Source organism: Vulpes vulpes, chromosome 13, assembly GCF_048418805.1.
Source record: "Vulpes vulpes isolate BD-2025 chromosome 13, VulVul3, whole genome shotgun sequence".
NCBI lineage: Eukaryota > Metazoa > Chordata > Mammalia > Carnivora > Canidae > Vulpes > Vulpes vulpes.
The window spans coordinates 62175887-62191316 of NC_132792.1; the positions used below are offsets into that span (position 1 = coordinate 62175887).

At 38.5% G+C, this 15430-nt stretch overlaps 1 protein-coding gene and 1 non-coding gene across 2 annotated transcripts in view; both read left to right on the forward strand.

Annotated features, from left to right (window-relative positions):
• CPA6 (carboxypeptidase A6) overlaps window positions 1–15430 on the forward strand; it is a 308236-nt gene that overhangs the window by 15930 nt on the left and 276876 nt on the right. The window lies entirely within an intron of this gene.
• On the forward strand, window positions 2747–2853 carry LOC112932619 (U6 spliceosomal RNA). Its single transcript, XR_003237508.2, has one exon. It is a non-coding gene; the product is annotated as a U6 spliceosomal RNA (small nuclear RNA).

Genomic DNA, 15430 nt, shown 5'->3' on the forward strand with positions numbered 1-15430 from the left:
AGGTTTACAGTATATTGCCAGAGCTTCTCAAACTTTAATGTGCAAATGAATCACCAGGGGATCTTGTTAACATGCAGATTCTGCTTCAGGAGGGTTGGGGTAGAACCTGAGATTCTGCATTTCTAACAAGCTCCCAGGAGCTGATCCTATGGTTCATGGGCCAGGCTTGGAATAGCAAGTTTTTGGAATACGGGATGAGGAATCAAGGTGTAAATTATAGATCTTCTACTAGCTCTCTGTCTCTCTCACTTAATCTTTGTAAGCCTTATTTTCCGTGATATCCAGGGGGTTAAGTAGGAGGTCTATTAACTTTCAAGTCTAATGTTGATGATCTGCTAGGGTCATGTTTACCTAAGTGATTGCAGAGTCCACACAGCATAAAAGGTTAGGGGCAACAGCTCAGTCCTCTGATTGCATCCCAGCTCTTCCACTTACCCTGTGACCTTAGAGAGTTACATAATCTCTGTGCTTTAGTTTCCTCCTCTGGAAAATTGAACTAATACTAAATTCATATATGTAAAGTGCTTAGGAGAACGGAACACACATAAACATAAGCTATTTTCAACACTAATATCTTCTGCAGTTTCATTTCTAAGAAGCTTTCCTAAAGGCATTATCTCAAATGTGGACGAATATCTACAGTATATGAGAAAGATGTTTATCACCAATTTTATCAAAATCTGTCAAGCTACATCCATGTCCAACAATATGAGAAGGGTTGCTTACATATTATGGAATCTGCCCATTATAAATGCTTAATATTTTAATGCTCAAGATACAACATGAAATGATGAAAAAACAGGATACAGAACTGTATTAACAGTTCAAGTTTGATTTCTTACAAATGATATGGTTAACTTTCAGGTAGGGGGAAATGTTCTAAAATATTAAGTGATTATTATGACCAAGGGGCAGCACTAGAGGTGATATTTTTCCTCCTATATTATGAATTCTACATGAAGTATGAACAATTTCTCTAGTCAGAGAAGACAATTTTTAACATGTGTAAAACCTACCCTACCACCACCCCCCCCCAAAAAAAGTCAACACTATAGCAAGGATTTCAGCTTGTTATGCTAAAACTGTTCCAGAAGCATTGCAAATAAGAATCAGAAGTCAGTAAAATTAAGTGTAGCAGTCAGTGCCAAACTAATGACAGAAAAGAAAGACATGCTCATTTTTTTTTATTTTTTATTTTTTTAGTTCTGAGCAAAAATGAGATTGCTGGGTATCCTAACGAAGCATTAAATGGCCAAAGCGGCTGCCTTGCTGAGTGTCACATAGGTAACAGGGAAACTAGAAAACAGGGGAGCAGTGTTTAAGACTTTGCAGTTTAGAATAATACCAGGCACAATTAGCATCATGCTGATGTGTGTGTTTAAGTACATTTTCAAATAGAAATTCTGTTCTCAGTACCACACTATAACTAGTATTTCAATTTTCATTCAAAAGTTAATACAAAAAAGTTAATACAATGGGTCAAAAAATGCATTTGAAATGACTAGAGGGAGAATCCATTATGCTTTTAGATCTTTTCCCCTATTACAGATACTTTTCTGAGACTAAGCTAGCCCATTAGATCTTAAAGAGGAAAAATATTTGCTAGCAGTTTCCTGAACCATTAATTTCTTTTTAAAGCTGCCATAATAGTGATAATCAGAACCTAGTCCAGGTTGAATGCCTTCTGACTTGCCAAAGAACATGAGAGCTATTTCATCTTGTCTATGGGGATGGGGCATGGATTGAGAGGAAAGTTTGTCTGCATAAATCTTCTGCTATTCCACTGTCTGATAAAATCCCTCATCCTTAATTTTTAGTTGACTCTTCAGTACTTCGAACTTCTCACTTTTTGGGTAGACCTCCCTGCTGGTCTATGGATGCTTGATTATCTCCCTCACCAGTAACTTCAACCTGAAAACTAGAAGAAAACAATGTCTGGAAAAATTTTTTAAAAAAGAAACGCTTTCAATCACTTGCAAATCATTTTTTCTCATACATGCTAGAACCTTGCTTAAACAGACTTCTGCTTTAAGACACAGGGTCTTGCTTAAAGAATACTGAAAGAGAATAGCTTTGCAGCGAACTTTGTGGCTGATGGTGGTGCAACTCAGGATAACTCTGTCATCCAGGGAAAAAATGATCTAACAGGTATCTAACACTCTCTTGTCCTGTAATTTTTGTGTATGTTTTGTAATATAATGCATTGGGATTAAACATGGCATTAAATAGACCCGTAGATGGTTAAACTCAGTAATTTGCCCTATCTATGGGGGTATGTTCCAAGGCCCCCAGTGGAGCCTGAAATTAGATACTGCTGAACCCTTTATATACATACATATCTAGGATAAAGTTAAATTTATAAGTTAGGCACAATAAGGTGAACAACAAGAACATAGAGCAATTATATATAGTAAAGGTGAATTATATATAGTTAGGTGAATGTGGTCTCTCCTCAAAATACGGTGTACCGTAATCACCCTTCTTGTGATACATAAAATGTCTATGGGAATGAATTGAAGTGGGGTCAATGACCTCAGCATTATGAAGGCAGCATTAGATTACTACTGACCTTTCTGATTTGTCGGGAGGATTATCTGCTTCCAGAACAGTTGACTGCAGGTAACTGAAATCAAACATAAGAGTGGGGGACTCTTGTATGTAGAAATCAGGGGTGCTCACAGTAGTCCATCATGGAGCTTTGAAAATGGAAGTGGTGATCTCAGAGTTCCACTAAGTCAGCCAACAGGTGCTCGCTTCAACAGCACATATACTAAAATTGGAATGATACCGAGAAGATTAGCATGGCCCCTGTGCAAGGATGACACACAAATTCGTGAAACGTTCCATATTTTTCACTTGATGGGATGAGCACTGGGTGTTATACTATATGTGGGCAAATCGAACTCCAAAAAAAACATACAAAAAAGTCAGCCAACAGTAACATATACTGGGACCTATATTCATCCATCAAATTCTCATTGAGCATTTAACATGTTCCAAGTTTCAGATGTTAGGAATATAAGAGGCTATGAATCAGGAAGGTAAAAGCCCCTGTTCTTGTGAGGCCCATATTTTCGTAAGGGAGATGGGCAATGTACAAGTGAACAAACAGTAACAGTTATTTATGTCATGCCTGCTGTAAGAATCTATGATCCTGTGACTTTCATTTATTCAACAATGTTTGTTGATTGCCTATGTACCTAGCACTGTGCTAAGCATCCCACACAATGTCCTTGCTTTCACTGAGTTTACACTTAAGTCCAGGTGGCAGATGTTAATTACAATGTGATTATTATAAAGAAGCAGCACAGAGTGCTACCTATTCAGGAAAAATTATTAAGGCAGGGAGGTCTTTTTGAAAATGTTCAAGGCAGAGCTTTGAATGATGCTGATTTTCTGGAAGCAGCTATTATAGCAGATGGCAGCTGGTGAGAAACGTGTTGTAGGATAAGGAGCAAGGGGTATATGACGCTTCTGCTGATCATGGATTATTTTTAACTGCAATTTTAAAGGAAAATCTGGTCTAATAGGTTAGTATTTAGTACCTTAGACTTTAAAAGTACTTTCTCATGAACTATCTCAGGTGCTCCTCAAACTATAACCTACAAGGAAGTGCTTTAAGTTCTGTGAAATAAAGCAACACAGATGCCCTTCCTAAACTCGGTTTCTAAACTATAGAATTGCATGTGATCCTTCCATTGTAGGGTACACCTGAAATTGTGAATGGTGCTCTGTGGGGCTCTTTGCCTTGTACACAGAGTTTTCTGAATATTAGCTATTGGCTTTAAAAGGCAGTTGAGCTACTGTGAGTTGGCTGCAAAGTTGAAAGAGGAGGCTGGAGGGAAATGTCAAAAGGAAACTTAAGATGTGATTAGTAGGTGTGTGAGGCATACCAAGGGCAACATGCCACCTGAGGAAATCAAATCCAAATGCCAAGAGGCTCTATAGACAGAGAACAGATGGGAATGGAAGAACCTTGTGTAGGAGGAGATACACCTATTCAATAATCTGAGGTAAACATGTACTTTGTCTACATTTTAAACACAATCTCCAGAGACAAGGTGGAAAAAATATCACCGATTTTTTGGGGGGCCCTTTTGCCTATTTTGTATCAATTTTTAAGAGAACCATACATCAGGGCTGTTAATCCTTTGGTAAAGTATACGGTATTATGATACAATCTATCATTTGTCTCTTTGCTTCTTCTGTAAGGCAAAAGACCAATATAAACAATTTTAATGGTTATAAATTCAACTTTACCCTAATTGTTGCATTTATTTTATTTTTTAAAAAGATTTTACTTATTCATGAGACCGGGGAAGGGGAGGTAAGAAACAGGCAGAGGGAGAAGCAGGCTCCATGCGGGGAGCCCGACGACGTGGGACTCGATCCCGGGTCTCCAGGATCAGGCTCTGGGCTGAAGGTGGTGCTAAACCGCTGAGCCACCAAGGCTGCCCCCCTTTGTTGCATTTAAAATTGTTTAAAATGTCAAGTAGCTCTTCCACTCGACTATACAAACGTTCTGGGTTTTTTAACCCTTTCCTGACTTTGCTGTCTTTGAACCTTTAATCTATATGGAATTTTCTTTGTATACGGTGTAAGGAAGACTATAACTTTATTTTATCCTAGAGGGCCATTTACAGGAAACGGCATGCAAAGAGCCAACATACACAAAAAAGTATATTTCACTCACAGAGCAATGCAAATTAAAGCAATGAAACGCCATTTTTCACATAGAAGATTGAACATTTTCAATCTTTCAAAGTTTTGCTAATGTTGGTAAGGCTGTGAAAGAAAACAGTGCTGATGGAAATGTGAAATTGCTGCTAACTCCTTGGAAGATAATCTAGCAGAATCTATTAAGAGTTCAGATCCTTGCACCTTCGCATGAATCAATCCTATTCATAGAAAACATCTGTCCAAAAAATTAGCATGTATTACAATATTTATTGCAGCACTGATGTAGGGATTTAAAAAAAAAATGGATTAAAAAATGGAACTGAAAGTCCATCAGCAAGTCCTTTGGAAAAATCAAGATAGGTCACCAATAAGGAATATTATGTAGCTATCACAATGAGTTATGGGCACATGTTGACCTAGAGGAATGTGCATGATCTGTTAAATGAAGATAGAAAGTTCTAGAGTACTATGTGTGATCTTTTTAACAAGCTAGCTTTTGTTCTCTAAGGTTGTTTCTCTGGGATGTTCATCCTTCTTGTAGGAAGGAGATGATGGCAGTGGTGTTTTGAGAGGGTAGATGATCTCCGTTTCTCATTAAAATGATGCCAACATGGGAGCTTTAATTTTATCACCTAATTATGTATTTCATAGAAACTGGATTAAGAAAGAAGAAATCTTGGTTTTGTTTTGACTTATATGCCATGGGTATATGCTTGGATTCTTAATCTCTTCTTTTAACAAGCTGTTGAAAATAAAGAAGGAAGGGGCAGCCCGGGTGGCTCAGTGGTTTAGTGCTGCCTTTGGCCCAGGGCGTGATCCTGGAGACCCGGGATCAAGTCCCACGTCGGGTTCCATGCATGGAGCCTACTTCTCCCTCTGCCTGTGTCTCTGCCTCTCCTTCTCTCTGTGTCTCTCATGAATAAATAAATAAAATCTTTAAAAAAAAAATCAAATGCTCAAAGGTCCTCCCAGGACAAGAGAACATTTCTCCTGTACCTCTTACATTTGCTGTGTTACATACAAGATTTATAAGAATCTTAGTATGTCCATTATGGCCCACTAGAAAAGGACCATCATATCTTCACTTGGAGATTCAGTGCATTTATACACATACTTAGCATATGGAAAATGTACACTCAGCCTGGGTCACCACCTATTTTCTTCATAGAATCGCCTAGTCATAGAACAATACATCTAAAAGGAAATGAGCAGAACTTAAAGGTAATTGCTCATCAGGATTACCTGCAGATTTAACAAATGCAGGTATACACTATGCATACCTCAAATGTACAGAATCAGAATATTGAGGAATCTTTTAAAAATGACAACCAAGGGATTCTGATGCATCTCTTCTGTACACTAGTGTTTGTGAACTACAGATGAAGTTTATCAGATAGGGTTAAGCTGCCTACCAACAGGCAGTGAAGATGGCAAATATTTGTAAATTCCCTTCATAGGAAATATCTTAGTGCTCAGCCTCCTGCACAGCTAGCAAAATGTAGGAAATTCAAACATGTTTGCAGAGTTTCACTCTTCACATATACAATCCTCAATAAGGAGTTTTTGCTAAAGTAACATATTAGCCTTGCCATAAAGTGTTACCCTGAACCTCTTTAATCTGCACCTGACTCTGTGTCCTGATAGACTATGCCCTAGTCTTTGGCCAAAATTCATATACTTTGTGCAACAACTCAATCATCTGGATGATCCCATTCTTTAAAAACTTTGTGGAAGTAAATATAATGTTCAAGTTGTAGTTGTATATTCCCTCTTTGAGTAACGGATGGGTGTACTTAAAATTGAAAGAAATCTATTAACACCAGACCTTCAATGTCTGAAATCCTTGAAGAAAATTACCACTAACAGAAAGACCAAGTGGAAAGGGAACCTTTTAGAAACACTGAAACAAAGCAAATGGCACGCATGGTATTTCTCTTGAGCCTCTAAGGCAGTAAAGTACCAGATGTCATACAACAAAGTCTGAGGGAACCATGGAACCTAATGGGCGTAGCCAGAGTGCTCAGCTTTAAAAAGCTCTTGTGCTTATAAAAACAAGCAAACTTGGCACCATTAACTCCATATGTTAGATTTAAGACTTTTTCCAGCCTGTGTTTGATTTACTTAAACAGTTGTAATGCTTACCTTTTGCATTAGAAGGGAGAATCTTAGTGAATAAGAGGTTTGTCCTGCCACTAATCTAGGTCTTTCACATAGTAGGTTGCTTAGTAAATATTTGGTGACTGTATTAGCTGGTACTTTCTAATCGTGCAGTTGGAAAAAGGAAAAGTCAACTGCAGTTGATCTTTCAAGTTGGATAAGCTATATAATGTACACACGGACTTCATTATCTCCTGGAGATAGCAGGAAATGGTCAACATGATAAAAATCCAGAGCAGAACTGTTGAGTCCCTAATTCAACCATCTTGAGATGAGCCATTGGTTAACTTCAAGGTACACAATGCAGAGAGATAGTTACAAAATTACCAAAGACCAGTCCTTCAACTTCTATTTCCTGGGCATCTATGGAACTATCCAAGTGTGATGTTGCTCATATCTCTCTGACCACTTCTCCTTTGTCTCCATCGATGGATTCCTCCCTACCCCAACCCCATTTGGTGCTTAAGTTATCACTCAGGACTGTTTCTGCAAACTCCGTGTTCTTTCTCAAAGACGATGATTGTTTTCATGGCACTAGCTAGATTACCTGTGTTCTGATGTGTTTCAAGTGTGTATTTCCAGCCCTGGCTTCTTCTTCCTATTTCAGTCCCATATGTCCAAATGGCTGGTGGATATTTCTATGTGGAAGCCAACTTCTCTGAAACAGTTCATCCTTTAATTTGACATAAACTTTGCCTCTTTTTCCTATTTTCATTCAGATTGGAGAAATCTAACCCAAGGTCCAAACTGCTCATTTTTCTTTCTTCCCTACTATCATTACTTACTGAATGTTACCACTCCTTTCCCTGTTACAATCTCTTCCCTCTGTTTTCTCTCATTCTGCCTTCATTATATCATGTTCATGTGGCCATAATAACCTAACTTCCAATTCACCACCTCCCCTCTGTTCTGTACCTCAGAGCCAGATTAATCCTCCTAAAGTACCTTTCTGTCACATAACTCTGCTGATCCAGAATGCTTCAGTAGATTGTGACATCTCAAGAATGCTGCCCAAACTGCTTTGACATCCAAAGCCCTCTACAACTCATTGATTTTTTTTTTCCCATCTGTTCTGGTCAGAGGAGTCTGCCCATTTCCCCAGACATGACCAATACATGCTCATACTCCATCCACTCTGTTCATATTGCCAAGGATGCAACTCCACTCGTCCTCTCATCTGAAATGTCCCAACCCTTCAGACTCTAGTTCTAAGTTTCATCTCTAGTATGACCAAACAAACCCACAGAGGTCTCCCTAATAGCTTTGTTAACTCTAGGCACCTTTCGTGTAAAGCCTATATCTTCAACCACTTCATATGCTGTTCTAGTACTTAATAAATAGTAAATGCTCAAACTTGATTAGATTTAGAAACTGGCCTATTGCCTTGTTTATCATTCTCAATTCAACTTGCCGAAAACAATGAAAGAGAAGAGCCAGAAGAAAATCTTGGCAGCTAGGCTCAGTATCCCCTCCTCCAAGGCCCAAAGTTCTGTGAATTGAATTCAACCATCATCTTTCTCTTTTCAAAAAAACTCTTGTCCCCTAAGACTGGGAAACCTGTACACAGGGAAAGGTATCAGCCCAGATGAAGATGTGGAGGGGAGACTCTTGCCAAAAGAAATTTTCTAACTTCCCATTTGAAAAAATTCCTTTATGGGATTTTATGATACACATGTGTATCCTTCACCATAGCCAGCAACTGGTCCTTGTCTATGTGGGGGAGGCAATTAGCATAGACCTGATGGGTTTCTCTAAGATTTTGCAAATTCTGTGCTTCTGACCCTTAGAAGACTAAGTTATGATTTTACCTAGCTGTACTTCCTTTAGCCCAAACTAGCTTCTAAAAAAATATTTTAAAAGTTTTTTTTTCCCAGCCACAAATAAAGTTTTGTTTTTTCAAATATTCATAGTACAAAAACATAATTCTTAAAACCTTGGTATGAGTTTCCAGATACATCATTTTTTAAAGACTTTATTCATTTAAAGAGTTGAGCTCATGAGTGGGGAGGGGTGGAGAGGGAGAGTTGCTATTCAGTCTACCACAATAATTTTGTGTGTGTGTATATATATATGTGTGCATATATATATAATTTTTAAATTCTAAAACAGCAAAAATATTAGAATATACACCTTATGATCAACAATGGTTATCCTTGGGAGTGGGATGACCAGGTATTTTCATTTTCAATATTAAACTTTTTTTAAACAATATTACATGCTGTTGAGGCAGTTTACTCTTCTACAGAGAGCATGTAACTGATATGTTTGTGTTGAGGGATAAAACAATAAGGATTAAAGAAGAATTCCAGCAATATTAAAGAAAGCAAATGATGCCCTAACTGGGTATCTTTCTCCTTTATTTCCTGATGCTTATTTTCAGCGCTTCCCCACCCTCATCCTTGTGCAGCTGCTCTTTCACTCATCTGTGCAATTTGGATTGAAAACACACTTGAGGCAATTACATCCAAACTCGGATTTGCTTGGCTTCAAAGTCCCTGCTGTTCCCTCTGTTGCAGCTTTTTTTTTTTTTTTTTTAATTTCTCTCTTCAAAGAACTTTCCAGAAGAAAGGGGACAAGGAGAAGAACTGGAAGGACTAAAGAATTTATTTTTTGGTCTGTTCTCTGAGATATCTTTTTGGTTTTTTTTCTTCTCAACAAGGGGCTTCAGTGTCCTATGTGGGGACAAATCTAGCCTTATGCTTCATGTCTAAAACTCTACCATTCATGGAGGATTTCTTTGCTATGCTGCTTTGTATCATTTTTCCACTTTCTCAACCTAGATTCTTGGGGCAGTTGCTATTTTTTAGACACTGGAAACAGCTGGCTGAGGATAGTTATGTGTATACCCTAAGAAGTCCAATTTCCCCTCAGTCTGCTGCCAAAGTCCAGGGTCAGATTCAAGATGCCTATATCTCATTGGTGACCAATAATTTCTCCCGTCTCTCCTCTAACATTCAGTTTCTTTACAAATGCCTCAGAACGGCCAAAGAGTCCACAGGTCTGAGCAAACTAAGCATTTGGAATTAGATAGCAATGTCCTTTCCCTCAAAAGACTTCATCATGTTAAAGACAGATTTGGAAATCTATAACTTTTCTATAGACACATAAAAGAATTACTGTTACATTATGTCTGCTTGGCCCTACTTTGCATTTTTTGCATGACAGAAGACATTTTCCATTGTTTTGGTGAAATAACCAACTGTTTTAACATGTATATGCAATCAGCCATTTAATTAAATCAACTTAGTTTATCACTAGGTGCATTTATTGTACTGTCTAATCAGAGGTAAACACAGCTGCTATGGCATGTGGCAAGAATCCTCTGGAAAATGGGGGTGGGAAATCTGTTTAAAAGCTGCCAATTTATCTTCCTTTTGTTCACTTTAACTATTGCAGAGAGGAGCTAGTTTTCCTTGACAAGAAAGACAGTCAAGTATATATTTCTTAAAGAAATGAGGAAATGAAATGAATCATGGAAAACATGTGTAGTCAAGCTTCTCAAAATTATTGTGCATAGAAATCATCTGGGATCTTGTGAACTTGCAAATTCTGATTTGGTGGGGCTGGGGTGGGGCCTGAGATTTTCTAAGAGGCATTTCTGATTGGCCCACTGGGGTATTGATGCTGCTGAGGTTTGTCCTGCAAACTAGCAAGACTGAGAGAAGTGATGACCACCTGTATGAAATCAAAAAACCTTCTTTTTAGGTGCCAAAATATAGCATCCTTCTTGGTGAATTCAAGAGGCTCTACTCCAGAGGGGCTACCTTTTTGATATTGCAAGCCTGGAATAGCTCCTGAGTTCTTTCAGTTGCTTGGTTTACATTGGGCTTTTAAAAATGTATGCATTTTTAAAGTCCCAAATGCTACTGTAAAATCATCAAGAGTAGAAACAGGATCCTGATAGTGCTGGATGTATATTAAATATTTAACATGTGTTACTAATGGAGTAGGACTTCTCTATATAAGGTCTTTCCGGTAAGCCCAGTCAGTGAATTGCTACTTTTGCCAATTAAATAACTGAGAGCGCTTAGGAAGACAGTTCTAAGCTTTAAATGTGAACAAGGAGTATAGACAGATTTTAGGTTACAGCTCACTGTTTGATTTCAAAGAGATACCCTGAGATCTCTGGGAAGTTATTACCACCTGAATGCACTATCCTTAACATCAGGATTGCTATGCCAACCCCTTTGACACTGCTCCTCGTTCAAAGCGAGCCCTCTTTTTTCAATCTTTTTTTCCTTCTGTTTTTGTATGTCTCTAATACTTTGTCCATGGGATAATCCTGTGTATCTTTGAGACTAGATCATGGACAACATGTATGCCCCAACACCTAATATGACACGTCTCATTTGTGTATAATCAGATGTATTTATGATCAGAATCCAAACTTAGGGGTACTCAGAATATGACAGTCTTCTAAACCATTTCCAGACAAAAAATTTTTAGCCTTGAGGTTTTAAATACTTTCGAATTCCATTACTTTAATTTAGAGCTTTTATAAAATCAGGATTAAAATTCACTTGTGGCTAGCATTTAACAATTACCAGGGCTTTTGAATTTCAGCTTAGTCTTATACTAGGAGAGAAGTGGGCAGTAAATAGCAACTGAATACAGCTATGAATTGAAATATGTACAGAAGTTAATACAGAAAAGGAAAGTAGCCTTCCACTAGCCAGGATACTGTAAAATCAAACTTCCCTTAGAATGAAAGAAAAACTGAATTGGAGCCATTAGGAGACTAGGAGCACTTTAGATATGCTCATTGTGTCAAATGCTTATGATGGAAATTGCAATTATAAATCTGGGTGACTTAGAAATAGTAGACCAAGTATTCCCAAGCTGCCTATAAAGGGCCCGAGGCCCTTACTGTCTACATAGTAACACACATGTATTATGTGCCAAGTTTCACAAGCTTAATGGCTAGAGCAGAGAAAGACTACCCCCCCCCCACATGCCCTTTTTTTGGGGGAAAAAAAACTCAAGAGCGGATCACATGGAGTAAATGACTTGTTAGGCTCACTCATAAATACTTGAAATGAGAAAATAATATGGCTAAGTGTCCACTTCAGACCAGCTACTTATCCAGATTTCTCTATTCAGACTTTATTCATTTACCAAAACAAAACTTCAGGTAACTTTTGTGTATTAAAATGATCAACGTGCCTACTGCAGAGTGAACTGTGCCTAGTAAAGGAACTAATCTTTAAAATGAGTTGTTACATTTCCATTCAGTGACCACAAGTGCTGAAACCTCTCTGGCCTTCTAAAAGAAATTTCATAGCCTTGGGAGGATTTGTACTCCCAGTTTGTTTCCCAAAACAGATTTTAGTGGATCTTTATCTTTCTATATTTAAGATGTTGTCCTACACTGGCACATCACAGGCACTTAATTTGTTCTGTGGGCCTCTGTGCTTTGTGATAGCAAAGTGCAGAAAGCTGTTGATTTACATGCTGATTTCAATCTGACAAAATTCTCTCTGCTACTGTTCCAACAGAGCTGGCAGTCAGCTGGAGGTATAAATGTATGTCTGCAAATCAAACTGATGGTGCTGTCGATGTTGCTGGACCCTGTAGGACATGAAATTGCAGCCCAATTGTTCAACCGTACTGTTTGTCTCTACAGGCTACTCCAAGGGCTGGGTGGAGGAGCTTGGTTTCCTCTATATCCCTCCATCCTAGAATGATAGTTTCTTGTGGCTGAGCCATCTTTGGACAGGTTGAGCTAGGATTAGCACCCACTTACCACTCCTCCAGGTGCTAGCCCAAGCCCGTGTATCAGAGTGGATTGCTATAGTCATCAGGCCAAGGGGACTCCGATGAGCGGGAGACCTGGAATCCATCTCCGTACAGGTTAGCTTGGAGTGCAAGCACTGCATGGTTGTGATTCTGCCCACAATGGTTTCTCTGTGGGATAACCATGCTCCAGGGGTGTAGAGTGGAGGTACCACCAAGACTGTCTTATTCCTCAACCAGTCCTCCTCACCTGATATTCAGGACTCCCTGCTGCCTGACTCAGATACATCTCCCTTTCTCCTGAGTTCTCTCCAGTCTCTGACCTCTGTCTCTGAGAAACCACTTATATGTGTTCCACCCCCATCTTTCAGACAAATACTGTGTGTGTACACATACATGCCTATATACGTGTCCCTGTTGAGAACAGTGTTCAGATCCCATTCCACCCCAAACTGGAAGCCTTCTTAGGCTTGTGTCAAAGAGCTGATGCAAATAGATAGTTGAGAGAGATGATACCCAATTTCACACACTGGATTTATCAGAGTCTGATCACCAGCCCAAACAGTGCCTCTGCTCCTACATCCTGGAGCTCTGGAAATGAGTGCTGTTACACGGTTTTTTTTTTTTTCAAACTCTCCATAGAAACCCTCATCAATCTGATATTTTCCAAACTATCATAATCTGGGTTTTCTAACAAATTAGCATTTCAATTGTGCATTTAAGGGTTTATTGTTTGTAAGTAACAGAAACCAATTTGAGCTACTTTAGGCCAAAAAGGGGAATTTGTTGCAAGGACTCAGACTGGGCTCTGGGGACTTGAAGGTGCAATCATGGGTCTTTCTCAAGAGCCCTGAACTTACCAGAACTCTGCTTAAGGTCTCTCAGTATCACAGTACTTAAATTATAAAGAGAAAGAGGTGGATGTCTGTCTATCCATGTTCTAGCCAACAAAGAAAGCCTAGGGGCACAATTTTAGGTAACTCAAACCAATAGCCTTGGGCCAACCCCCTATAGACAAGGTAGAGAGACGGGGATCTCTGTGGCCCTGGCTTCAAAAATATCTGCTGCAGAGTGTGGACTTTTTTTTAAACATTAAGACAATAGTACTGATCAAATGACTAGAACTCCTTAACCTATGCTTTATATAAGACTACTTAAAAGGTTTTCAGGAAGGAAAGGGAACCTTGGCAATAAACCCGGTGATTCTGAATGTGGCTTTCCTGAACCTATAAAGATACATGGTGGGGTTCTGAATGTTGTTCAACCACTCCAGTATTTCTGAGAAGCCTTCACTTGCTTACCATGATAAAGCTGCACAGGATCATTAGCACCTTGGGTTTCTTGGATGTTTAGCTAGAATGTTAAGTTGATTTGGTAATGTTCCATCTCCTCATGATGAGAGCTATTCATTATGTTTAATTTTATTTAATAACAAATTATTTAAACTCCAAAGCAGACCTAGTACTAATAGCAAACACTTATGCAGTATTCTCTGCGTGCCTGCACTCTTCCAGTACTGCAGACGTTATCTTTCCAAACCTGCAGTTCATTGAAGAGGGTATAAAAGGAGGTATTTAAGTGCCGAGAAGATTGGGAACCACCAAACTGGTCTTCGGTTATAGTTCTGCATCAGAATCCCCGTTGATGCTGAAGTAAAAATACTTAGTTCTTTTGAAGGAGTTAATTATTCCCAGGAAAAACCTCAACAAAGAGCCTTCTTTTGCTTGCCACCCCTGAGTTTGGTTCTTGACACTATTTCATACATTCTTAAGTTGTAGTTTCCAGTCTGTACTTAAAGTAATCCTTAAGTGCTTTTACATTTCTCTTACTGTGCAGGACATCTGAGGTTTAGATGCCCGTCCTGATGGTTTAGCAAAAATATAATCATTAGACTATAGAACACTTTGATGAAACCATCGCATAGGCCTGTTACACTCTAGTTCTTTAAGGAATTTGAAATGTATTCTCTGATCTGCCCCATGGCTTGTCTATCACTTCAAAAGCATAAAGTAGCTGTTTAATAATAATTCACATCTAAATGCTACTCATTTGTTAGATAACGAACCAGATACCTTTTCATATGTATTCATCACAACACTGAGATGAGTGGTATCCTCCCTTTTACAGATAAGGCAACTGAAGATTAGCAAATAACTTGATACAAAAGTACTCAATAGCACCCCCAGAGTGGAAGTTATAAAGTTCCAGGCAGCAGAGACTGTATCTGTTTCCTGTTGTATTCAGTCCCCAGTACAAAATGGTCCATATGAAATAGATGAATGACTCTCACTTCAAAGTCCATGCTCCTTCTGCTATATTGTTTCCTTTGAAATCACTCTGGTATATGTTTTGTGCCTAAATGAAGAAATAAGTGTTTTTATCAGCACTAATGTGAGTGAAATGTTCTATTGTCATGGAATAAATGTATACTCCCCACCCATTGGCTTGTTTGGTGGTGGTGGCATGAAAGTTCATCGCAGTATGTGGAAACAAATCACCATAGAAAATCACTATAACTCCATAACTGGGGAGAAGGGGCAGTCAGAATTTTGTTTGAATAACAACATAATATTGACGCTATCAAAATTCACCTAATTCTGTGATATTTTTCTTCACAGATAATATGTAAAAGGTAACTCCCTTGAAATCTCTTGTCAATGTTTATTTAATGTTTTATAGCACTAAAAATACACTTAACTGCAAGCCTCAACCAAAGTTGCTGGAAGGAAGTATAAATACACAGATGACCTATGTTATGAAAATCATAAGGCAAAGTTGCTCCAACTTATACATTTGTTTTAAATGTTGGAATTCTAGCTCTAAAGATTCATTGGTTTGAAAGAAATACCTTAAGAATTAC